This window comes from Mirounga leonina, unplaced genomic scaffold (genome assembly GCF_011800145.1).
Source record: "Mirounga leonina isolate KUSES-001 unplaced genomic scaffold, KU_Mleo_1.0 Mir_200, whole genome shotgun sequence".
Taxonomy (NCBI): domain Eukaryota; kingdom Metazoa; phylum Chordata; class Mammalia; order Carnivora; family Phocidae; genus Mirounga; species Mirounga leonina.
Window position 1 is genome coordinate 25,723,497 of NW_023270503.1, and position 26,319 is coordinate 25,749,815.

At 43.2% G+C, this 26,319-nt stretch overlaps 1 protein-coding gene across 2 annotated transcripts in view; it reads left to right on the top strand.

Moving 5' to 3' along the window:
• Positions 1 to 8,775: 8,775 nt before the first annotated feature.
• Positions 8,776 to 26,319, top strand: part of WIPF2 (WAS/WASL interacting protein family member 2) — a 47,930-nt gene continuing 30,386 nt past the window's right edge. For both annotated transcript variants that reach the window (XM_035027058.1, XM_035027057.1), the window contains exon 1: positions 8,776 to 8,987. The gene's annotated coding sequence lies outside the window, so the exon portion shown is untranslated. The remainder of the gene's footprint in view (positions 8,988 to 26,319) is intronic.

Here is a 26,319-nt window from a genome sequence, read left to right on the forward strand (position 1 = left end):
GCTCTAGCAGTGAACAAAAGGGTGCAAATGATTTGGAGTGGTCAGAGGACCAGCCTAGGAAGATGCCCTCCTGATCAGGTGTATAGAGAGCAGAGGGGAGAATTTAAGCAGTGCCCTTTGAATCCACTAGGTGTCACCACCAAGATTACTTACTTTCTCTTCACCCTTGGGGATAGAGGAGGGTAGAGTATTTCTTGGGGGAATACTGAATCTCTCTCTCTTTTTTTTAAAATTTTTTTATTGTTATGTTAATCCCCATAATACTGAATCTCTCTTACTGAATCCCCATGGCATGAGTCAGAAGGTTGACCATCCCTGACTTCCCATTTGTATCTTTCATTCTCCTCTTTCTTTTTTTTTTAAATTTTATTTATTTATTTGACACACAGAGAGAGAGAGCACAAGTAGGCAGAGCCATAGACAGAGGGAGAGGGAGAAGGAGGCTCCCCAGCTGAGCGGGGAGCCCGATGCGGGGCTCTATCCCAGGACCCTGGGATCATGACCTGAGCCGAAGGCAGACGCTTAACAACTGAGCCACCCAGGCGTCCCTCAACTCCCCATTTTAAAAAACACTTTCCTTGATCCTACATGCCTGTTCCAGCTACTGTCCCCTCTCTCACTTCCAGTTCAAGGCCAAACTTCTGGAAAGGATTGTCTCCACGTCATCTCCCATTCATTCTTTTTTTTATTTTGTCTTGTTTCCCCAACTTTTTCATCATAAATCAACTCAAACAAAAATTTAGAGATTAGTACAGTGAATATCCTTAAAGCCTTCTAGATTCTATAATTACCATTTTGCTAAATTTGCTTTTGTTGTCTCTTTCCCTCTTTTTCTCCCCTTTCTCTCTTTACACATACACACACACACTTTTTCTTTTGTTAAGCTATTTGAAAGTAAGTTGCAAACATTAATATCATTTCACTCCTAAAAGCCTCAGTGGGAACATCCTAAGAATAAGAACAATTTCCCGCATATCCACCACAGCATTATCACACCTAACAAAGTCAGTTATAACTCTACAATATCACCTAATATCCAGTCTCTATTTGATTTTCCCAGGTTGTCTCAAAAATATCTTTTTATTTATTTTTTAAAGATTTTATTTATTTGACAGAGAGAGACACAGCCAGAGAGGGAACACAAGCAGGGGGAGTGGGAGAGGGAGAAGCAGGCTTCCCGCTGAGCAGGGAGCCCGATGCGGGGCTCGATCCCAGGACCCTGGGATCATGACCCAAGCCTAAGGCAGATGCTTAACGACTGAGCCACCCAGGCGCCCCTCAAAAATGTCTTTTTAAAAACTTAAAAGAAATGGGGCACCTGGCTGGCTTAGTCAGTAGAGCATGTGACTCTTCCTCTTGATCTTGAGGTCTTGAGTTCAAGCCCCACATCGGGGCTAGAGATTACTTTTAAAAAATTACATTTAAAAAAAAAAAGAAAGAAAAGAAATCCTGATCCAATCAGGGCCTATGCACTGCATTGGGTTCTTATATCTCTTTTGTCTCTTTTAATCTAGAATAGCTCCTTTGGGTTTTTTTTTCCAACAACATTGACTTATCGAAGTCTAGGAGAAATGTCTTGTAAAATTGTCCCAAATTCTTGACTTGTCTGATTGTTTCCCCATGTTCTTGTTCACTTGTACTTTCATCCCCTCAAATGTAATTTACATTTTTCTAATAGTCACACTTAAAAAGCAAGAAGAAACAGACGAGGGGCGCCTGGGTGGCTCAGTCGTTGGGCGTCTGCCTTCGGCTCGGGTCGTGATCCCGGGGTCCTGGGATCGAGCCCCGCATTGGGCTCCCTGCTCTGTGGGGGGCCTGCTTCTCCCTCTCCCACTCCCCCTGCTTGTGTTCCCTCTCTCGCTGTGTCTCTCTCTGTCAAATAAATAAATAAAATCTTAAAAAAAAAAAGAAACAGACGAATTAATTTTAATAATACATTCTATTTAACTCAACATATACAAAACAATATTATTTCAACATGTAATTGATAATAAAAATACTAATGAGATCTTCTACTTTTTTTGTAGTAAGTCTTTGAAATCTGGCGTTTATTTTATACTTGCAGCATATGTCAATTCAGACTAGTCACATTGTAATTGTTCAATAACTACATGTGGTTAGTGGCTCCCTAATTGGATGGCATAGTTCATCCTAGGGGTTTTCTGGACCTTAAATAAATAAGGAGGGATTAACAGATCTCACCATGAAAAAGATACATTTTTTTCTCTCTCTTTGTTGTTAGTATGTGGTGATTTTTGCATGTTTCAAATATCCTGTTTATCCCATTCATTCCTGTATTTTTAAATGTATGTGTAACTTTTCAATCGTGCAAAAAATTTAAAGACTAATATAATGAACACCCACATCTCCATCATCCAGCTTAAGAGATAAAGTCGTACCCTGCCGCTGAGGCCCCTGATGCCTGTCCCCAATCACATCCCCTTCCTTTCTCCCCAGAGACAACCGTTTTCCTGAGTGTGGTATCATTTCCATGTGTTTCCATAAACGTTTACTGTGTACATAGGCATCTCAAAACAATATAGTTTTTGCATTCTGGGGAGTAACAATTTTATTGAGATATACTTCATATACACTATTTAAAGTGTACAGTTCAATGGCTTTGAGCATAACCACAGAGTTGTGTGACCATCGCCACAGTCAAATTTAGAACATGGTCATCACCTCAAAAAGAAATTGTATAAGAGTGTTCATAGCAGCATTATTTGTAATAACCAAGAAGAGGAAACAACTCAATGTCCATCAACTGACGACTGGAGAAACTGGAATGTGGTATATCCATAAAATGAAGTATTATTTGGCCAGAAAAAGGAATGAAGTGCTGATCCATGCTACGACGTGGATACACCTTGAAAACATTATGCTAAGTAGAAGAAGCCAGGCACAAAGGGCCACATATTGTATCAGTCCCATTTATAGGAAATGTCCAGCATGGGCAAAGCCACAGAGATAGAGAGTGGATTAGTGGTTGCCAGGGGACAGAGAGTGATTAGTGATTACCAGGAGATGGGAGGAAGGCAGAATTGGGAAAGGCTGTTAATGGGTATAGGGTTTCTTTTTGGGGTGATGAAAATGTGCTGGAATTAGTGGTGATGGTTGCACAAAATTGAGAATATACTAAAACCTGCTCAACTGTCCACTTTAAAGTGGGTAACATGGTTTCCAGTTATGTGAACTTTATCTGCTTGACTTGTATACACATCCTTGCGATCTCTGCCTCCGTCTTCACATGGTGTTCTCCCCTGTGTGTGTCTGAGTCCTCTCCTCTCCTTGTAAGGACACCAGTCATTGGATTTAGGGCCCACCCTAATCCACTTCACCTCATTTTGATCCCTTGATTTCAACTTAACTGATTTTATCTGTAAAGACCTTATTTCCAAATAAGGTCAACTTCTGAGGCTCCAGGTGAGCGTGAATTGGGGGGGGGGACACTGTTCAGTCCATTTCAAGATCCTTTACCCATGGCTTAATTGGATTATTTGTCTTTTTATTATTGAGTTTTTAATATTCACATGTTTTAAAACTTTATATAAATACTGTCCTCCCAGGTATAGTGTTCAGCAACTTTCCCCCCTCAACATTATGCTTGTGAGATTCACCCAGGTCAATAGGTGTAGTTCTCTCTTTTTAAAAAATATTTTATTTATTTATTTGAGAGAGACAGAGATTGCCAGAGAGAGCACGAGTGGGAAGGAGGGGGAGAAGCAGACTCCCCAGTGCACAGGGAGCCCGATGTGGGGCTCGATCCCAGGGCCCTGGAATCATGACCTGAGCCGAAGGCAGATGCTTAATGGACTGAGCCACCCAAGTGCCCCCAATAGGTGTAATTCTAAAAAAACAAAAACAGGGACGCCTGGGTGGCTCAGATGGTTAAGCATCTGCCTTCAGCTCAGGTCATGATCCCAGGGTCCTGGGATCGAGCCCCACATCGGGCTCTGCGCTCAGCAGGGAGCCTGCTTCTCCCTCTCCCTCTGCTTGCCTGTCTGCCTACTTGTGATCTCTCTCTCTCTCTCTGTCAAATAAATAAATAAAATCTTAAAAAAAAAAAAAAACCCAAAACCCGTAACTCCAGTCTGTTTGGTTTTGTTGCTTTTTCATTCTTCAACCCACTGCATCTGGTGTCTGCCCTCAGGACTCACTGAAACTGTTCTTGTCAAGGTCACTGACTCCCATGTTACCACACTTACCTAACTGTTCTTTCGCTGGCATTTGATATTTTTGACCAATCTTCCTTCCTGAGCACTTATCACCACTTCCAGGACACCATGCTCTCGGGGATTTCCCTCCGTCCTGTTTATCTCTGTCTCCCTTGTAAGCCTTCTCCCTCAGCTTGGTCCTTGCATGTGGGGTGCCTTGGCTCTTCTCTTCTCACTCTATACCTGGGCTTAGAGTTCATCCATTTCATTCTGTTTAGGGAACTATCGCTGCCTAACCAACTATTCTAAACTTAGTGGCTTATAACTTCTCATGATCCTCCAGGTTGATGGGGGCTCGGCTGGACAGTTCTGCTGTCTTACTTGGGGTGTCTCATGTGGCTACAGTCAGAAGGTAACCGGAACTGGAACATCCAAGATGGCTGGTTCGCTTGTCTCACACTCTGGTGGCAATGACTGGAATGCTGGGATGGCTAGACCTCTCTTTCTCCATGTCAAAGCTTCTCTCTCCAGATGATCTCTGCAGCAGAGTAGCTGATTTCTCACATGAGAGATTAGGGGTCCCAAAAGCAAGAGTAGAAGCTGCTGCATCTTCTTAAAGCTTAGTCCTGGACCTGGTACAGCATGACTTCTGCTGCATTAGAGGTTGTCACAGGTCAGCCCAGATTCAATGAATACAAGGAGTCCTGAACTGGTAGGGGCCATCTTTGGAGAGTAGCTACCACAGTTTAGGAGTCCTAAATTGCTAGGATTGCTCTTCTAAGTTCCAGACTCAAACATGTGCTGACCTACTGGACCTCTCCTCCCTCCCTCCTCACCAGCCTCCTCAGGCTCATTCACAGCCCTGGCCTCTCTAAGCTAAGTAGCTAGGTGTTAGTACCACATACACACAGTTTAGCCAGAAGCTTGGGAGTCATCTTTGGCTCCTCCCTGTCCTTGGCCCTCACATTCCACTTCTTAAATATCTCTAGAATTACTTCTCTCCATCTCTACTGCTCATACTTAATAATGATCACGGCTAAGATTCGTGGGTGCTTTCCAAGCGTGTACACACTTTGGGCACATTCCATCCAGTCTTCTCTCCATTTCATAGATGAGAAGCCTGAGGGTGATAGAGGTTGCATAACTTGCTCAAAGTCTCACCCTATTCAATAGTGGGGAGAATTGAAACTTGAGCCTTTTGGCTCTGGAGACAGGCAGCCTTGCCTCCAAAGCCTTTGTGTCCAGCTGGTGCCCAGCAGCCACTCAGCACAGGCGACCATCATCTTTCACTTAGATGTCCGCAACAGGTGTTTCTGCCTCCAGTCTGGCCCCATCTAATCTATCCTCCATCCTGCAGTCAGAAGGAGTTTTCTAGAAGGCAAAAGGGGTCATGGCACTTCTCTGCTTAAACCTTTCAATGATTTCCCTCTCACCCAGAAGATAAAATCTAACTCTTCACAACAGATAATAAAGTGCTTCATAAATTGGCTCCTGTCAACTTGACAGTGGGCCTTGGGGCAGTGGTTTTCCACAGGGGCATTTTGGAAATTTGTGGAGGCTTTTTTGTTGATCACGATAAGGATGTGCTATAGGCATTTGGTAAGCAGGGGTCAGGGATGTTAGAGTGCTGCAATGCAAGGAATGGATCCACACAACCAAGAATTATCCTGGGTTCCACGTGGCTTTCAATGTCCAATTGGACATTCCATGTGAAAAATCCATGTCTTAAAAAAACCTATCTAATGGGGCGCCTGGGTGGCTCAGTCATTAAGCGTCTGCCTTTGGCTCAGGTCATGATCCCGGGGTCCTGGGATTGAGCCCCGCATCGGGCTCCCTGTTCTGCAGGAAGCCTGCTTCTCCCTCTCGCACTCCTCCTGCTTATGTTCCTGCTCTCGCTGTGTCTCTCTCTGTCAAATAAATAAAATCTTATTTTAAAAAACCTATCTAAGCCTATAATCTATTTCTCCATTAACCTTATACCCAAGGGAGGAGGGGACAGGCTTATTTCTGGTTCACCCTTACCAGAAATAGAGCCTTGTATTTCTTTGGGGGGTCCCATCTTTATGAAGGAGAATCTTTTGTTAAAATTCCCCTGTTGAGGAGGTTCTGAGGTGTTTCCTTTTCCATGAGACACTGACAAAAGCTCAGGTTCCCCTAGTCAGGCAAATGTCCTCAGAACAAAAACCTGCCTCAGTGTTCTACCCACCTCTTTCTAGAAACCCTGCCTTTGTTTACTTTGTTTTGCCAATATTCCTCACTTTTTCATCATTATTCTTTTGTTGTTTTTTGAGAGGTCTCCCAGGTACTTGGTCTGTCATATTATCAAAAAGGGAAAGTACAAGCATGGAATATTTTTGCACAAGCTTAATATAACCTCTCCTTTTTATGAATTCACTACTCTGTTGTTTTGTGTTGTTCAGAACTTTACCAAGAGTCTTTCACCATTTTGGGAAATCACATCACAAATGACAATGCAGGATCACTTGGTATGGGCATTAACAGCAGACTCTGGAGACAGGTCTGCTATTTTATAGGTATGTGACTTTGGGCAGGATGGTTAACCATACTGTGTCTCAGTTTCTTCATTTGTAGAATGGGGGTATTAATACCTACCTCAGAAAGTCATTGTGAAGATTAAATGAGTTATGACATGTGAAGTTATGCCAATGTTACACGGTAACATGATGTTAATTGTCAGATGTTATGATGACTTCTTTGACCTAATTTCTCATAAGTTTGCCTTTCTCATAAGTTCTAGCTCGAGCTCCAGCACATCAAAATGCTTTCAGTTTTTGGAATGTGCCATGATTCTTCTTGTTTTGCACATACCTTCCCTCTACTCTGGAATGCTTTTCTCTCTCTTCTGCCCCTACCCAATTCTTATTTTCCCATCAGGCCTCACTTAGATGTCACTTTCTTCATGAAGCCCACACCTAGTTCTCCAGGTGAGATGTCCCTGTATTCCACCCTAGTGGCTGCTTTTATCATAGAGTGATGTCACAGAGAATGGGGGAAGCTTACATTAGCTACAGTGGGCAGGGAATGCCTCTGAGGAGGGACATTTGAATGAAGACTTGAAAAATGAGGAAGGGGCAGAGTAGAGCCAGTACAAAGGCCTTGAGGAGTCACTTGGTGCACTGTAGTGATAGAAAGCAGAGCCACACAGTATATGGTGAGCAAGGAGGAGACATGAAGCTGAAGAACTGGGAGTTTGGTCTACCATCTCCCTGACCCAATCACCCCACCTTTAGACATGCAGAACTACATACCTGAAAATCTTTACCTTTGCACCCACTGATCCCTATGCCTGGAATGTGTTCCCTGCCTTCTCTGATCAGTAATAAAATTCTACTCATCCTTCAAGGCTCAGTTCAAAACCACTTACGAAACCTTCTCCCATTCTTCAGCAGGAGTTAATCACTGCTTGTCTGACCTCTCACAGCACATATGTCCCCATGGCCCTAATTACATGGTGACTTGTATCCCAGCTAGCTGTTTACATGTCAGTCTGCCCACCACACAGTGAATGCCCTGAGAAGGGAGGCTCTTAGTCACCTCTGTAACCATCTGATGGTGCCTAGCCCAGTGCCTAGCCCGCAGCAAGTTCTCAATGAACAGTGTGACACTGACTAGTGGGTGCTGCCCAGCACTATTCATGGCAGAAGGAAAACAAAAATTAAACAAGTTATGGTTTATCACGTATTCCCATTCGTTATTTGATTTGAGCCCTCCAACAACCCTATGAAACAGTCGAGACAGGCACTATTAGCCCCATTTTACAGATAGGGTAGCTGAAGCCCAAGGGCACACAGCTAGTGAGTAGTGAGAACTAAATCCCAATCCTGTCCCCTTACTTTGGATTCAACTCAAGGAAGGGTGAAAGAGAGACGCAAAGAGCATTTTGATGATATAAGGCAATGGGGTTAGCTATAGTGGAAAAGAGCTCTTGTGAGTGGACTAGGGAGAGATCCTCACTCAGCTGGGAAGGAGTCAATAGCACCCCCACCAGGGAGGTTACAGGATTCCTCTCCCGAACCCAGGCAGCTGGAGGAATCCGTAGCACCATCCTCCAGCCTTGGGAACTAGGGAACCCCCCGGCCCGCGAAAGAGACGGGTGTTAGGGTCAGGGGGCTAAGATGACGTTAAGAATGACATGTTAGCAAGGGCCTGCCTCTCTGTTGCTATGACAACAGGAGCTTGACTACTGGGCCTTGCAAGGTTGACTGAGGCATGTCCTTCGTTGACTCGGGTAAGGACATTTAGAGGGTGGGTGTGTGCGCGCGCGCGGTAAAATGAAGATGGAAAAGGTATATTCAAGACTCCAGCTCAATCATTCTCCGCCTCGGCAACACTTTAGCTACACCTGCGCAATTTTAAAAACCTCGATGCCTAGGCCATACCCCAGACCAATTAAATCAGAATCTCTAGGCTTCGCTATCTACTTAAGTCTTCGCGGACGACTCCAATTGCAGTCAAAGTCGCAAACCCTCCTTTTAGAAGAAAAGCGGAAGTCTCGCGACCTTCCCAAGATGGCGGTTACCCTACGGTTTCCGCCTTTACGTGCGCCGGCAGAGGGCGGGCTTTCCAGGAGCGCATGCGTATAGTTCTCTCCGCTCCCTGCTCCCTCCTCCTCTTTCCCCCGCCTCCATTTTGTTCGCGGACGCTGGGGACGGTGGGAGCAGATCCATTTCCGGGTTGGCAAAAGGGGCGGCGGCGGCGAGAGAGGGAGCTTGCCGGGGAGCGAGCAGGACGGGACGAAGCCAGAGCGGAGGTGGGGGAGAATTCGCTCCCGGGGCTGCTGCGGCCAGGTCGGAAAGAGGCAGAAGAGGCTGGGTACGTCGCTGAGATGATCTGCGGACCTGAGTGGGGGAGCCGGGGGAGGGGGGAATTGGGGCGGGGCTTGAAGAGAGAGGGGATATGGGGGGAGGGGCCTGAGGGAGAGAGGGGTCCTGGGGGCGGGGTCTGAGGGGGGCGGAATGGAACTGGGGGCTGTGTCTGAAGAGCTTGGAGTGGGGCGTGGGGAATCTAACTGGGGAGGAGTGGTCGGGAATTGGTGTAGGGCGAGCACTGACTGAAAATGGAAAAGAAGGTTATTGAGAGACAGGAAATAAGGGATCCTGAAGGGTTGGGTAAGGTGAGTAAGACGGTAACTCGGAGTGAGGGACAAGTAAGGGACGAGTAACCGTGCGCAAAAAGGGAAATAGGGAGGGAGGGACCTGTTGTGAACAGGTAATTAACAGGATGCTCTGAGTGAGGAGGCCACTGTTGACGTTTTGGGGATTGAGTTGAGTGAAAACCAATGGCTCAGAGGATGATTCGGGAAATTGCTTACACTTGAGGGAATCAGAATTGAGTTGCTCATGGGAGCAACCTAGAGTTGAGGGTTCAGATTGGAGTGGTGTGACGTGAGGGAAGATGGAAATCTTAAAGGTCTTAGACGTGGGCATTGTGTGGTGTTGCGTTACTGATAAAGAAAATTCTTGGACACCTGGGTGGCTCATTGGTTAAGCGACTGCCTTCGGCTCAGGTCATGATCCTGGGGTCCCGGGATCGAGCCCCGCATCGGGCTCCCTGCTCAGCAGGGAATCTGCTTCTCCCTCTGACCCTCCCCCCTCTCATGCTCTCTCTCTCCCATTCTCTCTCTCTCAAATAAAAGTCTTAAAAAAAAAGAAAGAACATTCTTAGAACACTCGGGTGAGGAGCTGGAAGAAGCTGGTGTGTACTGGAACTTATATTTTTAAAGGGATTTGAATAATCTGTTACTGCTTTGGACTGCCCCCCCCCGCCCCCCCAGGATCCACCTCCTTTTTCATGGTGTTATTTTTGCCTTACTGTTTTCTCGATGACTTACTGAGTGTTTTCACTGACTTTTTTCTCCTCTTACAAACCAAAAGAGAACCTCAGGGAATAAGGACTGTTCTAGCATACCTGTGGATTTACTAAGTAACTTTGAGGCAAGTCATTAAAGTGTCTTTTTTTTTTTTTTCTCCCTTTGAAAGACAGGTTTGGTTCCTCTGCCTCTAAAAGATTGTGTTAACTAAAGGGGATCTTTAAAGTGGTTGCAAAGAAGCGATCTCTGAGAACATGATTGAGGTATTGATATTTAGAAGACGTGTGTTTCTCAGTTTCTTCTCAGCCTTGCTGCATATATCCTGCCAGGGAATAGTTGATTTTGATTTGATACATGTCGAGTTTTTTTAACTTTTCTCAAAGCCAACTTTTAGTAGCCCCAAATTTCATATTATTGTGTTACATTGTATTGACTACCATCCAGATGGAGATAGGGAAGTCAGAGCTGGGGCTGAATGAAGTTGATTGATGAAGAATGTGAGAGAATGCACTTTTATTTTACTTTTGATGAACACTGACTTTCCTCATGAACTCTGAGAATTCACTGAAAAATAGTATTCTAGATAGTTGAGTCTTTTGCTTTGGCCCAGGCACATTGGCCTCATTGCCAGGTGGTGGGGAAGCAGTGTGCTTGTGGACAGTTTTAGCTGCTTTGTTGTTAATATATTGAAATCTTGACTATTCCAACTTTCTCTTTGGGCATAATATTCGAAACACTTTTCCCATAGGTGAACTTACTTAATTTAGCTTAGAAGAAGTGTTCCTGAAAGTTTTGGCATTTCTGAGGTCTGACGTGGATTTGCTTAGGAGGGGGCAGTTTCCAATTCTGCCTCATACTTGATAGCAGAGTAGTGTTTACTTCAGTTGGTGCTGATTAGTTATGTGATGGCAGCACAAAGGTGAAACGCAGGGGAAGGTGGAAGGTGGTGAGAACAGTGGAATTTTCAGGTTTTATTAATGGCTTTTAAGAAGGGAAGAGTGAAGTCCTGTTCCTGTGGAGAAATTTGTCAGATGTTCTTTTTTGACCTCTTTGGGAGCGTAACGTAGTGTACTTGAGTCTGTTTTTCTGTTGCTCTGAAGTGATTCTGAAAATCATGGGCCGCTGGTTCAGGCTGTTTCAACAAACCCTAGTCTTGCTCCTAGCCCTAGTAAGAGCAGGAGGAGCTTCAGGCTATAAAGTATATACCATACACCTATTTGGGCGTAAAAACCTGCTTAATATTTTGCTGTTATTTCAACCACAGGATCTCTTTTTGGTTTTTCAGAGGGTTTGGAAATAGGTCTGAGCAGGCTTTTCGTATAGCCTGCTGTAACATACAGTTTTCCATTTTTCCTCTGCTGTCACGTTTTTCCAATGCTTTATTTGAGCCAGTCCTAGGTGGAAAATGGCAAATTACACATTTTCCCCTCCCTTTTAGTCTCTGGTGGACCTGTTGTCTGTGTCACAGTTTGATATCCCCAAAGTGAAAGGATTCTTTACTGCTTCAGATGGGGAGGGTGACAGAAGCTGAGCCGGGTTTTCTGGGCCAGAGAATGGATTCTGTCAGAGCAAAGAATAGTTGCAGAGACACAAACTGGGACCTTAAGCTGTGACTAACATTTTGGCAACATGCTTCCCTTTGCCAAATAACTTCTTTTCTTCTCGAGTGTGATTGTTGATCTCCTTCTCAAAGTAGTCTCTTGTTGCTACTGTTCCCCACACAACTCCCGAGCAGAAGTTGGCAGAGTTCCGGTTGACGGACTGTCTCTTGAGGGATATGCCCCGGATTAGAGTAAATGGGGTGTTCCATGTCAAAATGAGGTTCATTGGCCGATCCTGAGAGCTGCTCTGCAAGGAAATAGAGGCAGTACTCTTTTCTGAATGTTCTTGCACTCCTTTATGCTTTTTCTAAATTCAAACCTGTTTCTTATTCATCTGCTGATTAAATGCAGAATCATTGCCTCTGCCTAGCTTTCAAAGTCCAGGGCATTGAGGGAAAGAGAGAGAAAGAATTTCCCACATTTTTTTGTTCCACTCTCACTCCCAAGCCTTTTAGCCTAGGGAGCCACAGGCTAAACTCACGAGCACTTCTTGGTATTATTATAGAGGGGTATTTTGTTTTATTTTTTATTTTTAGAGTGCACGAGTGGGGAGGGGCAGAGGGAGAGAGAATCTTAAACAGGCTCCACACTGAGCGCCGAGCCCGATGGCGGGGGGGGGGGGGGGGGGGCGCTCGATCTCACAACCTTGAGATCATGACCTGAGCCAAAATCAAGAGTCGAACACTTAACTGGCTGAGCCGTCCAGGTGCCCTGTAGAGAGTGGTATTTTAAAATGCTGAATAGAACTTATGGAGAGGGGTGCCTGGGTGGCTCAGTCAGTTGAGTGTCCAACTCTTGATCTCAGGGTTGTGAGTTTGAGCCTTGCATTGGGGTCTGCACTGGGCGTGGAGCCTACTTTAAAAAAAAATGGAGAAAACAATGCTAGTAGGGAAAACAGGTGATTAATTTGCTAGTGTCTGTGTCAGTCTTAGATCTCTTAAGATTTTGGCTTAACATGCAGAAAGAGCATTTGGAGGCAAGTAAGTTATCAAATTTGAGAGCCAGGAATTGGCTTCTAACTTGCCATATAACATGGCAAAGTTATAAGAATTTAGAATGGCTATACTAAGTACTTGGTTCTACTTAGTAAATGTCCTTTTGTTTTTTAGGGGATGATTAGTTGAAGATAACTTTATCTCCAGTAGGTCTTGGGATGGATTATGAAGATCATTTCTTGCAGTCAGTGGCAGTGGCCCTTGTAACATTGGAGATAACCCCAAAACAGATCGTCTGTCTGGTGGCCCTGGATACAGCTTCTTCCTGCCATCGTTAGCCCACAGTATTCTGTTCCCCAGATGCAGGTTTGGGAAACTTAACAGGTTCAGATTCAGAGGTTTTGACTCTGATCCAGGGCTTTGATTGTGGTAACAAACAGGATTATTTGGAGTTGTGTTTAATCTTGTCTCAGATATTTCTTTACTGAAGAATGTCTTGAAGTTTGGCAAATCTGTATATCTAAGGAATGCATATTGATTTCCGTGTCACCTTTCTTATAATTGGTTTTCAAAAAAATTTTTAGTTTTTTGAACTTTGTGGATTCAGATTAAGCTCCATTTAGATTTTGAGGCTCTTTGGTGAAAATAATTTGTTTTTAGTCAGTATTTATATTCAGTACAAATTCGTTGACCTACTTTCTAAGCATATAAAAATGCTGAATTCAGTAATCCCTTTTTTCTCCCAATAATCCCTTCTTTTTTTTTTTTTTTAAGATTTTACTTATTTATTTGACAGAGACACAGTGAGAGAAGGAACACAAGCAGGGGGAGTGGGAGAGGAAGTAGCCTTCCCACTGAGCAGGGAGCCCAATGCAGGGCTGGAGCCGGATGCAGGGCTCCATCCCAGGACCCTGGGATCATGACCCGAGCCGAAGGCAGACGCTTAACGGCTGAGCCCCCCCAGGTGCCCCTCCCAATAATCCTTTCTGACTATGAAAACATTCTCCATATGTCCAAATTGGGACAGTTAGTTGCAAAAAAAGGTGGGAATTTTCTTCTAAAGTGGTATAATCTAGTATGGGACAGGCTATCTGAGATTTGTGGATAAGTGAGTTTTCCTTCCGTCCACTTCTGCCTCCCAGTGCTCAGCTAACAGTCAGGATCACAAAGTCGTTTAACCTCCATCACTGTCTTAGAAATAAGGATAGGACTGTCTTTAGCAAATTTTATTTATTTATTTATTGTTTAAGAAGCTTAATTTTATTTTTAGTAATCTCTACACCCAACGTGGGCTCGAACTCACAACCCTGAGATCAAGAGTTGTACACCCTTCCAACTGAGCAGCCAGGTGCCCCTGGCAAATTTTATTTTTTAAGTAGATAATACATTCACATGGTTCAAAATTTGAAAATTAAAGAAGAATGTACACTGAATAGTCTGTCTTTTCTGCTTGTGTATTCATCAGTCCAGTTTAGCTTCCCAGGGACAGCTGATGTGTTCAGTTTCTTAAGATCCTTTCCAGAGATGACATACATATATAAAGCGTGTGTGTGTGTATCTTGCTTTTTCTTATAAACAAATGTAGCACGCTGTTAGTACTGTCTGCATTTTTTTTTTTTTAAGATTTTATTTATTTGACAGAGAGACACACAGAAAGAGCAGGAACACAAGCAGGGGGAGCGAGAGAGGGAGAGGCAGGCTTCCCGCCGAGCAGGGAGCCCGATGTGGGGCTCGATCCTAGGACCCCGGGATCATGACCTGAGCCGAAGGCAGACGCTGAACGACTGAGCCACCCAGGCGCCCCAGTACTATCTGCATTTTTAAAAAACTTACTTTGGCAGTCATTCCATATAAGCAGTAAGGAGATTTTGGCACCTGCCCTATACTGGTAGACATTTTAAATATTTTCAGTCTTACGCTATTACCAATTATGCCCCAGTGAATAACCATATATATTTGGCTCTTAGCATGAGTGACTGTATCTGTAGGGTAAATTATAAGTAGAATTGCCAAAGCTGATGTGTTTTTAGCCCTGTTACTCATTTATTTGCCAAGAACTTTTGAGCTCCTACCGTGTGAAGCACTCATGTGCTTCATGAGTGAACAGAACTGACTCAGCCCTTGCACTCATGCAGCTGTATGGTCTGGTGGGGAAGACATCCGTTAAACAATAATTAATTACTGCTGCTGTAAATCCTGTGGAAACAGCTAATGGGAAGCCTAACCAGGTTGATGGAGAAACAGTGCAAAGAGGGAATGTCCTTAAGGAATTGACGTTTAAGGCTGAAACCTAAAGGATGAGGGGCAGACCAAAGAGTATTGCAGATGGAGAGAAGGGCATAGGTGGAGGTCCTGAGGAGGGAAAGAACATGGCTGTTTTGAAGAATTGAAGGAAGTAAGTTCCAGTGTGTCTGAGCTTGGGGAGTGAGAAGCAGAGAGGTAGGAGGTAAGGCTTCAGGGATGTGAGGTCTCCAAAAAAACCACATAAATAACAGTGAATTTTGAGACCAGTCTTTACAGGAGAGATTTTTTTAAAAATTAACATATAATGTATTATTGGTTTCAGGGGTACAGGCCTGTGGTTCATCAGTCTTAATACACAGCACTCACCACAACATACCCTCCCCAATGTCCATTACCCAGCCACTCCATCCCCCCACTCCCCTCCCCTCCAGCAACCCTCAGTTTGTTTCCTGAGATTAAGAATCTCTTATGGTCTGTAGGAAAGATTTTTTTTTCTTTTTTTCTTTTTTTAAATATTTATTTATTTATTTGAGAGAGTGAGAATGAGAGAGAGAGAGAGTACATGAGTGGGGGAGGGTCAGAGGGAGAAGCAGGCTCCTCGCTGAGCAGGGAGCCCGACGTGGGACTCGATCCCGGGACTCCGGGATCATGACCTGAGCTGAAGGCAGTCGCCCAACCAACTGAGCCACCCAGGCGCCCAAGATTTTTTCTTTGTCAGTTTTTTTCACAGATACTGATTTACTAGTGTTGATGCTGAAATCATCAGTATTGTAAAGAAATCTGATACCTGTACATAGAACATGTTTTCTGTAAGAACTTTTTTGGGGTGGCTGGGTGATGGACATTGGGGAGAGCATGTGCTATGGTGAGCGCTGTGAATTGTGTAAGACTGATGAATCACAGACCTCTACCCCTGAAACAATACATTATATGTTAATTTAAAAAAAATGGAGAAAAAAAAAACTTTTTTGGATAAAGGCTGTTCTTTTAGTCTTGATTTCTTTTAGGTCCAGCAAGCACCCAATCTTGTCAGATTATGGGGGATGATGAGATGGTTAGTTTCCCACACCTGCTATTTAGGAATAGAAAACCTGTTTACTTCTTGAGAATATTGACTGTTTTTTGTAAGCCTCATAGGGCTAGAGAGCACAGATGTTCTCATTATGAACTGGTGAATATAATATTCTGTCGTACCCATCATCTAGGCCGTATGTCTTAACATGATGCATAACGCTTGTTGGATGTACAAATGAATCAGTAGCCCAAGGGGTCATTATAACTCTGAATATATGAAAGCATTTTTATCTGCAAGTGTATTGACTTTTGTTCAGAAATCACAGTACTCTTGCTCAAAGCCCAGATGGTCCTGTTTGATTTAGTACCTTTCCTGTGTAATTGGATCAGCTTGTCCTGTTTTCATAACTTAAAGTAGAATCTTGGTTTAGCAGCCCAACACTAGTGAGCAAGGAATGAAAATGTGCAAATTTTTCTAGCATTTCAGCAAGAAGCGTCTGTGTATCTGATGGCTTAAGGGCATTAGAGCGGGAGAAGAGACTCCTCAACAATGAAAGTGACAGCTTTGTTATTAGATTATCTGTGGTGAGTTGGGACTTAATATATTATCTTTGAAATGAGGCGTGACACTTCTCTCCATGTGAAGTCTGGATCAACATTTTATAGAGCATCTGCTTAAGTTTTCTTTCAGGCCTTTTCTAATGGAGACTGTCATCACTGGATTTGCCTTCTGACTGTTCTCTGTATACGCTTTTCCACTTGTCTGTCAGGGGTGTATGGAATGAAGGCTGGCACATGGAAGCTGAGGCCTGGTCACATGAGACACGGCTTCCCTACAGTGAGAAGAGCCGTTTTTTGTCATCAGTGACTAGGTTTCAGCCTCCCTTGTAAGCAGCCTTTTAATCTAATTAACAGTTTCTTTAAAACAGTTTCTTAGAACTTCTAGAGATATTTTGACCACAGATGTTGGTTGTTTTTGTTTTTCAGTTAGTTGTGTTAAATCAAAAACAAAACCTAAAAAAGGAGCTAAGGTAATTGATTTTAAGATCTGTCCTTCTGTTTTTGTGCCTACCTTTGAAATTAATTTTGGTCGTGATTTCTTTTTTCTTTTTTTAAGATTTTTATTTATTTATTTGACAGAGAGAGACACAGCGAGAGAGGGAACACAAGCAGGGGGAGTGGGAGAGGGAGAAGCAGGCCTCCTGCAGAGCAGGAAGCCTGACGCGGGGCTCGATCCCAGGACCCTGGGACCATGACCTGAGCTGAAGGCAGATGCTTAACGACTGAGCCACCCAGGTGCCCCTTGGTCATGATTTCTTATAGTAGCCTGGAAGTTCCTCACATATCTGACATGTGGTAGAGTAAACTCTGTGGTGGTGAACGTTGTTAGGTGACAACCAGGCTGTGGCAGAGATTGAGGTCACATTAGGCAGCCTGCTTTCATTAGAGTTGAATCCGAGACGCAGGTTCTAGAATTAAGCATAATGGCCTTTTAATTATTTTGGTTGGTTTGGGATTTTCTGCTGTTCTTAATTACACTGGTAACAGATCCATTACAGACCTTATGTTTTGAAATTTTGGTCAGTCTGAAGTTTGGTTTTGCTTAGTGTTACGATTTTTTGGTTTTTAGTAATTAAATGTTTGGATTTTTTTTTTTTTTAAAGATTTTATTTATTTATTTGAGAGAGAAAGAATGAGAGACAGAGAGCATGAGAGGGAGGAGGGTCAGAGGGAGAAGCAGACTCCCCACCAAGCGGGGAGCCTGATGCGGGACTCGATCCCGGAACTCCAGGATCATGACCCAAGCCGAAGGCAGTCGCTTAACCAACTGAGCCACCCAGGCGCCCTGGATTTTTTTTTTTTTTTAAGATTTTATTTATTTATTTGACAGACAGAGACACAGCAAGAGAAGGAACACAAGCAGGGGGAGCGGGAGAGGGAGAAGCAGGCTTCCCGTGGAGCAGGGAGCCCGATGCGGGGCTCAGTCTCAGGACCCTGGGATCATGACCTGAGCTGAAGGCAGACGCTTAACGACTGAGCCACTCAGGTGCCCCTAAATGTTTGGATTTTTTCATTTTCATGGTAAGAATCCATAATTTAAACATTCAGTAGTATAAAAGACTTACAATTAAAAGAACAGCTGCTCCATCTTTCCTTAATTGTCCTCAGTCACTTTTAATACTTCAGTGGTTTTTTTTCTGATGCATATTATTTCCATATTTTTACATAGTATGCTTATACTATGCTTATACAGTATGCTTATACTGTGATTTATTGTTTTTTCCAGTCTTAGATATTATCTGTTGAATTTCTACTATGGAAGATGATTTTGCATTTTTTTGAAGATTTTTTAAAAAGATTATTTATTTTATATATAGCGAGAAAGTGTGCGCACACATGTGCAAGCTGAGTGGGGTTGCGGGGAAGGGCAGAGGGAGAGTGGGAGAAGCAGACTATCCACTGAGTGTGGAGCTCAACACAGGGCTTGATCCCACGACCCATGAGATCATGACCCAAGCTGAAATCAAGAGTGGGATGCCTGACTGAGCCACCGAGGTGCCCCAAAGTTTTTTTTATTTTTAAGTAATCTCTACACCCAATGTGAGGCTCAAACTTAACCCTGAGATCAAGAGTCACATGCTCTACCAACTGAGCCAGGCAGGTGCCTCTGATTTTGCATTCTTATACTACTACCTACCTTCAACCCTTCCTGCTATCCTCCTAATACAGTTTTGATTAAATCAATATTTTGTATGTTTTTATATATCAGGGTTCAATCAGAAAAACAAACCATTTTTGATATTTCAAAGAGGATATTAGATGCTTACAAAATCATTGGAAGGTTATAGGAATGCCACCTTGTAGGGATTTCAAAGAAACTGCTACTATTAATAATCTTTGGTATCTTAAAAGCAGGCAATTTGTAGAATATTGGAAACTTGCAAAACCACATGTCTGTCATCTGTTAGAGGCCACACACCTGCTTATTGCTACTAGAAGAGCAATAATGGCACATACCTTTCTTACATCTTCTAGGTCTTGAATGAATGACTCTGTACTGATGGAATTTATTTATTTATTTATTTATTTATTAAGATTTTATTTATTTATTTGACAGAGAGAGTGTTAGCGAGAGCAGGAACACAAGCAGGGGGAGTGGGAGAGGGAGAAGCAGGCTTCCTGCCAAGCAGGGAGCCCGATGCGGGGCTCGATCCCAGGACCCCAGGATCATGACCCGAGCCGAAGGCAGACGCCCAGCGGCTGAGCCACCCAGGCGCCCTGTACTGATGGAATTTAAACCACAACCCTGGGGTGCCTGGAGGGTAGAGGTAAACGTAGCCTAAAGAAGAAAAATTGACGTCCAATATAATGACTGTCTGTACTGTGATTATACTGTATTTCCTTACACATTTTCCCTTTAAGTATAATAATCACTATTCTTTTTCTTTTTTTTTTCCTTCCTTCTGCTTGATTTATTGAGTACCAATCGCCAATTCATCCCTAAACTCTGACAAAGTATAAATCTCTTTTCAATACAAATACTTTAGTGGACCCTCTTTCGGAGGCTTTATGAAAAAGGGTTCCAGGGGCGCCTGGGTGGCTCAGTCGTTAAGCGTCTGCCTTTGGCTCAGGTCATGATCTCAGGGTCCTGGGATCGAGCCCCGCATTGGGCTCCCTGCTCGGCGGGAAGCCTGCTTCTCCCTCTCCTGCTCCCCCTGCTTGTGTTCCCTCTCTCGCTGTGTCTCTGTCAAATAAATAAATAAAATCTTAAAAAAAAAAAAAATTGCATCTCTCCTTTAAAAAAAAAAAAAGAAAAGAAAAAGGGTTCCATTGGAGGGGGTGCATTTTGGGGGACCTTGCATGTTTCTGCCCGCACACTGGTTGGAAGTTTGACTAGATATAAAATGTTATATTGGAGATGGCATTTCTTTGGAAATTTTAAGCCTCGTTTTGTGATCTTCTAACTTTTAATAGTAGTATTGTGAAGTTTGATGTTATTCTGATTCTGGATTCTTTGTATGGAATTTGTTTTTTTTTTTTTTTTTTTTAAAGATTTTATTTATTTGACAGAGACACAGTGAGAGAGGGAACACAAACAGGGGGAGTGGGAGAGGGAGAAGCAGGCTTCCCGCCGAGCAGGGAGCCTGATGTGGGGCTTGATCCCAGGATCATGACCTGAGCCAAAGGCAGAGAAGGCGGATGCTTAACAACTGAGCCACCCAGGCACCCGTGGAATTTGTTTTTTCTTTGAAAGATTTTAGGGTGTTGTCTTTACCCCAGGTACTCTGAAATACAATGATATGTGACTGTGTACCTTTGTGTGACTATTCTAAAATTCATCATGCTTGGCATTCAGTGAGCCTTTTCAGTCTGAAGTGTATTTCGATCTGTCCTGGGAAATTTTCTTGTACTATATTTTTGATAATGTATTCTTTGATAGTTCTCTCCTTTGTCTTTCTGGGAGCCCCTATTATCCAGATGGTGAAATTCCTACACTGGTCTTCTTAATTTTTTTTTCCTCGTGATTTTGTCTTTTTTTTTTTTCTCATTCAGTTTTTTTTTTTTTTTTTTAAAGATTTTATTTATTTATTTGACAGAGCGCGCGAGAGAGGGAACACAAGCAGGGGGAGAGGGAGAGGGAGAAGCAGGCTTCCCGCGGAGCAGGGAGCCCGATGCGGGGCTCGATCCCAGGACCTTGGGATCATGACCTGAGCCGAAGGCAGACGCTTAACAACTGAGCCACCCAGGTGCCCCTCTCATTCAGTTTTCAGATATTCTGAGTTTTTTCTTCCAGCTCTTCTATTGTATTTTTAATATTTGCTATTGATGTTTTAAATTTCCAGGAGCTCTTTTTGTTCTCAGAATTTATATATAAGTATTTTTACATGTTGTTAGGAATTCTGTTTTGTTTACTTTGATTCCTGTCTTTCCTGTTAGAGATTTCCTTCAAATATCTGGTAATTTTTGGCTGTTTACTTTTGAGAGTGAGGCAGTTGCAAGCTCTGAGTATGGAGCCCTGGCTCATCAAGTGGTAGGCATCACTGTAGGTTGTATTGGCAGCTGATCGTTTTCCTTGGAGAGGACTTCTCTGGTCTCCTGCTAGAGAAGACAAGCCCAGCAGCAGGTGTTTTGGAGCCAAGTGGGGGAACAGAGCTGGGGAGGGGAAGAGGTCTCATCGTTGAGTAGATAGAGGTTCACTCGATCTCCCTGTTTTCATTATGGTACTCTTGCCCTAGGCTGTAACTGCTCACTTGGTTCAGAGGCCCTCTGCCTGGCAGCATGAGCAAGGGAAAGAGGGGATCTCTTATTTATGTATGTATGTATGTATGTATGTATGTATGTATTTATGTATTTATGTATTTATTTATTTATTTGACAGAGAGATAGTGAGAGCAGGAACACAAGCGGGGGAGTGGGAGAGGGAGAAGCAGGCTTCCCGCTGAGCAGGGAGCCCGATGCGGGGCTCGATCCCAGGACCCTGGGATCATGACCCGAGCCAAAGGCAGACGCTTAACGACTGAGCCACGCAGGCGCCCCATGCGTGTGTGTTTTAAACAAATACCCTAAGATGGGTTTTATCTTCAGGCAAGTTTGGAAACTGTTTTAGAAGGGTCTTCTAAACCTTTATTACTCCCAAGTCTCTGAGGCAAACTTCTCACGCTCTACCTAATACTGCTTTGGTATTCAGACTGTGTTTTAGTCTGTCTGGCATTGGTCTGGATTTCTAAATTAGAGTGTGTGTCCTTCATCTGGTTAACTCTCTTCTCTGGTGAAAAGCTGGCTGATGTTAATAACTTTGGCCTTGTGTGACTCCCATTTTTTTTTAGCCAGCACTTCTAGACCCGTTGCTTGGTTGCTTGGTTCCTGGCCTGTGTGGGTGGGGAGGAAGTATTAGTTATGAACATTGAGCTACTTTCTGCATCATTTCACTGTCCAAATCCAAGAATTTGTTAAATTTTTTTTGAAGTGGAAAATTGACTCAGGCTTTGAAAACAGATGTACTAATTATCTGCCTTGGATTTATGCAGCATCATTTTTGGAGATATTAAAAGCTGTGATTTGAAGTTTGTTTTTAACTTTGATAATATGAAAGGGCACATTCTCTTCTCCTTCTTGTATTATGGATTCCTAAGGCCCAGAAAAGAAAAATGGCTGTATCTTTTACTACTAGTCTGTAAGGCATCTGGAAATGAGGTGTTCGCAGCTGCTCCTTGGTTGCTATGAATTGCTTGGCAGTCAGGAACCAAACAGTACATGTCTTACAATGTTGTAGAGGCCAAGTGTAGGATCCTAGTTCTTAGTTCTTGGAAATCTTGTGGCTGTTACTAGCCAAAATATAGCCTAAGGAAGTCATGTTGGCTCTCACATGGAGCTGATTTACATTCTAAGATGAATAGCTCCATAGAAACAGCAAGTTCCTTTGAAACGGTTTTGGTGAGTGAACTCATGAAAACAATGTGAAATCTAAAGTATTACTGTCTCGGGCGCCTAGGTGGCTCAGTTGGTTGAGCGGCTGCCTTCGGCTCAGGTCATGATCCTGGGGTGCCGGGATCGAGTCCTGCATCGGGCTGGGCTCCCTGCTCGGCGGGGAGTCTGCTTCTCCCTCTGACCCTCCTCCCTCTCATGCTCTCTGTCTCTCATTCTCTCTCTCTCAAATTAAAAAAAAAAAAAAATTTAAAGTATTACTGTCTCACAGATTATTGTCCACTGGCTGTGTTATGAAGCACTACTTTGAACTGTTATTGATTTACTGCAGTTGACTATTTCTGTACACCTTCCCCCACGTTTCCAGTACTGTAGTGTTTTCACGTTAACAGGATTTTCTCTTTGCTTTGAGGGTGTAGTAGGGGCCGATGATGTTTGGTGAGGTGATTCCCTGATCTCTGTTTAGGATGATTTTCAGATATTTAATTTACAGTTTCTCTTGCATTAATTAATCTCTATCCATCTTTTTTTATGAAGCCATTCTTTGCAGCTGTGGTTATTTAATTGAACTAAGAGTAGACTTCTCATTGATTTGTCATCATTTTAGATAAGAGGACTTGGCTCCTGAGTATGTGGGAATAACCAATGGTATCTAATATTTACTACATCAAGTAGTATGTGACTAAGTAGACTTATGAGTTTGTGTTTTTAGGGCTTTGTTTAATTAATTAATTTGTTTATTTTTAATTTATTTATTTGACAGAGACAGAGAGAGAACACAAGCAGGGGGAGCAGCAGAGGGAGAGGGAGAAGCAGGCACCCTGCTGAGCAGGGAGCCCGATTCGAGGCTGGATCCCAGGACACTGGGATCCTGACCTGAGCCAAAGGCAGACACTTAACCAACTGAGCCACCCAGGCCACCCTATTTATTTATTTTAAAGATTTTATTTATTTACTTGAGAGAGAGAGCACAGAGGGAGAAGGAGAAGCAGACCCCCGCTGAGCAGGGAGCCCAATGTGGGGCTTGATCCCAGGACCCTGGGATCATGACCCGAGCCAAAGGTAGACACTTAACTGACTGAGCCACCCAGGTGTCCCTGTTTCTAGGGTTTTAAACAAACCTAGGACAAGAGGAGTGTCATATTAGGAGGAAAAGCTGCATCGTTGGGATGTGTACTTAACGTTTCTTATTAGAGAAATTATATTGAAAGGATTTCATCATACAGTTACATATCTTTATTCTACGTCTTTCCTTTTCTCTTTCAGGCTTGTGTGCTGCTTGTAACAGTGAAAAATCATTGATATGGAGAGTTAAACATTCAGGTTTAATTGTAGGATTTGTAGGATTTTCAGTTTAAATATTCATGGTGCAGGGCGCCTGGGTGGCTCAGTTGGTTAAGCGACTGCCTTCGGCTCAGGTCATGATCCTGGAGTCCCGGGATCGAGTCCCGCATCGGGCTCCCTGCTTGGCAGGGAGTCTGCTTCTCCCTCTGACCCTCCTCCCTCTCATGCTCTCTGTCTCTCATTCTCTCTGTCTCAAATAAATAAATAAAATCTTTTAAAAAAATAAAAAATAAAAAATAAAAAAATACATATTCATGGTACTTATGTGATTTTTTTTTTATTACTTGTTTTGGATCAATCAGATTTGCTGCATAGTTGAGTTTCCCTGATGGAAAATGCCTGCAGTTGGAAAAATGATTTTTTACCCTTCGTGGAGTAACCTTGGAGTTTTAATTAATTCCATCTCTGTGCATGACAGAAATCTTTCACCGGAGGTTTGACTGAATTGAATTTCAAGGGGAAGGTAGCACCTTCTCCATTGAGAGAAGAGGGCTGTGGATTATTTTTAAAACTATATAAAGCTTTTTTTGCACGGGTTAGGGGAAGGGTGGTAAGGTATCTGTAACATGAAAGTTATTCTAGTCTGTTTCTTTTTATTTAGAGAAACCAAAATGTTTTAGTGGAAGCCCTCCACTATATTCTGTCCTAGAACACAGAAAAACGTGTTCATAACTCTGTGTTGACATCCGTTCCCACGTAAGTATAGGAACCTGTTTGGCTCCTGCTGTTTGTTAGTCTCCTGGAGTGAGTGGCATGTGAATACTCTTAGGTAGCTCCTGGCACTTCTCCCATGTTGGGGTTCTTTGGTTTGGGAACTGGATGCCATTGTGTTTACTGTGGTAATGAACTCCTACCTTGCCGTGCTGTACTGCTTTTCAGGAGCAAAATTGAAGGGCAGGTGGACAGGCAGACATTATCATCAGGTGATTTTTAACCCTGGAAGGCTTCCAGTTAGTATCTGGGTCCCTAGCTGTGCTTAAACCAAGCGATCAAGTACAGTCTGTGGGATTAATGAGATAACTGATTGAACTTGTTTACTTTGGGCATGGAACTGTTAGTTGGTTTAAACTTCTTTGGTATAGGCATATTGGATGGAGAAGGATACTAGTTTTAAGGGATTTGGAGAATGGCCTGTAAGGTCTCAGATTTCCTTCTACCACTCTTGTCTGTACTCTGTTCTCACTACCCTGGCTTTCTTACTAGTTCTCTGACATGTCAAGCTTGTTCCCATCTCGGGCTTTTTACTTGCTGTTTTTTAATTCTTGGAGTGCTCTTCCCCCAGATGTTCATAGGGGTTGCTCTGCTCATGGAGAGACTTCTTTGTGGAGAGCCAGCCCCCCTCCCTGCAACCCTATCAAGAGAACATTCCTCCATACTCCTACTTAAACCCTTCATGATTCTTTCTTTTTATCAGTAACTGAGATAGGAGATTTTATTTGTTTTCTTGTTTATCTCTTCCCCTAGAATGTAAGCCCTAGGATTGTAGAAACTTGTTCAGCCTCTAGAACTGGGTTTATCAACCTCAGCATTATTGACATTTTGGACTAGATGATTCTTTGTGTGGGGGGGCTGTCCTAGGAATTATAGAATGTTTTCTATCCACTAGAGGTCAGTAACACTCCCTAGTCATGATAATCAAAAATGTCTCTAGACATTGCCGAATATCTCCTGGGAGACAGAATCATTCCCCTTAGAACCATTGTTATACAACAATGCTTTGGCACCTAGTGGAGAAATATTTATTGAATGGAGTAAGTGATGGGTGCTCAATAAATATTCACTGGATAATAAATTCATAAATGAATGAATTCAGCAAGTTAAAAACGTTTGGAGCACTAAACCAAGCACATAGCCTCCTTGTTTCTTCCTTTTCTCTTTTTCTTTTTTTAGATTGTATTTATTTGTCAGAGAGAACACATGCTTGCACAAGCAGGGGGAGCGGCAGGCAGAGGGAGAGGGAGAAGCAGGCTTCTCTGTTGAGCAAAGAACCTGATGTGGGGATTGATCCCAGGACCCTGGGATCATGACCTGAGCCTAAGGCAGACACTTAACCGACTGAGCCATCCAGGCGCCCCTCATTTTGAACTTGTTTGATGTGAATGTTTCTAGGCTTTGTTGTGTGGTAATGAACATTTGATTCATTAATGGGTTTTAATGTCTATGCTTGGAAAGTCTTGCCACCCCACCTACCTAGATTATTGAACCCACATTAGGCAAGGCTATAGTTCCTTCTGGCTGGGATTAAAGTACACCAAACACAAACCCCATTTTGCATTGTGACTTTCTTTGTTCCAAAGCAACTGATTTTCTATTTCTGCCAAACATTTATGTTCCATCTCTGATACTATTTGATTTATTTTGATTTGAACTGTTGAATCAGAATTCCATTGAGGGGAATGTCTAGAATCTTTCCTCTTGAAGACACAGCTCTCTTCTTTAGATTATCTGGAGACAAGAGTAGGCAGAGTTATTGGTCTTTCAGAGAGGATCTTTTTTTTTTTTTTTAAAGATTTTATTTATTTTTTAGAGAGCGAGAGAGAAACAGCATGAGAGGGGCAAGGGTCAGAGGGAGAAGCAGGCTCCCCGCTGAGCCGGGAGCCCGATGTGGGACTCGATCCCAGGACCCTGGGATCATGACCTGAGCCGAAGGCAGACGCTTAACCATCTGAGCCACCCAGGCGCCCTTCAGAGAGGATCTTGAAATGTCTCTTTCATCTGTCTCTCTGTTTCTTTAAATTTATTTATTTATTTGAGAGAGTGCACCAGTGGGG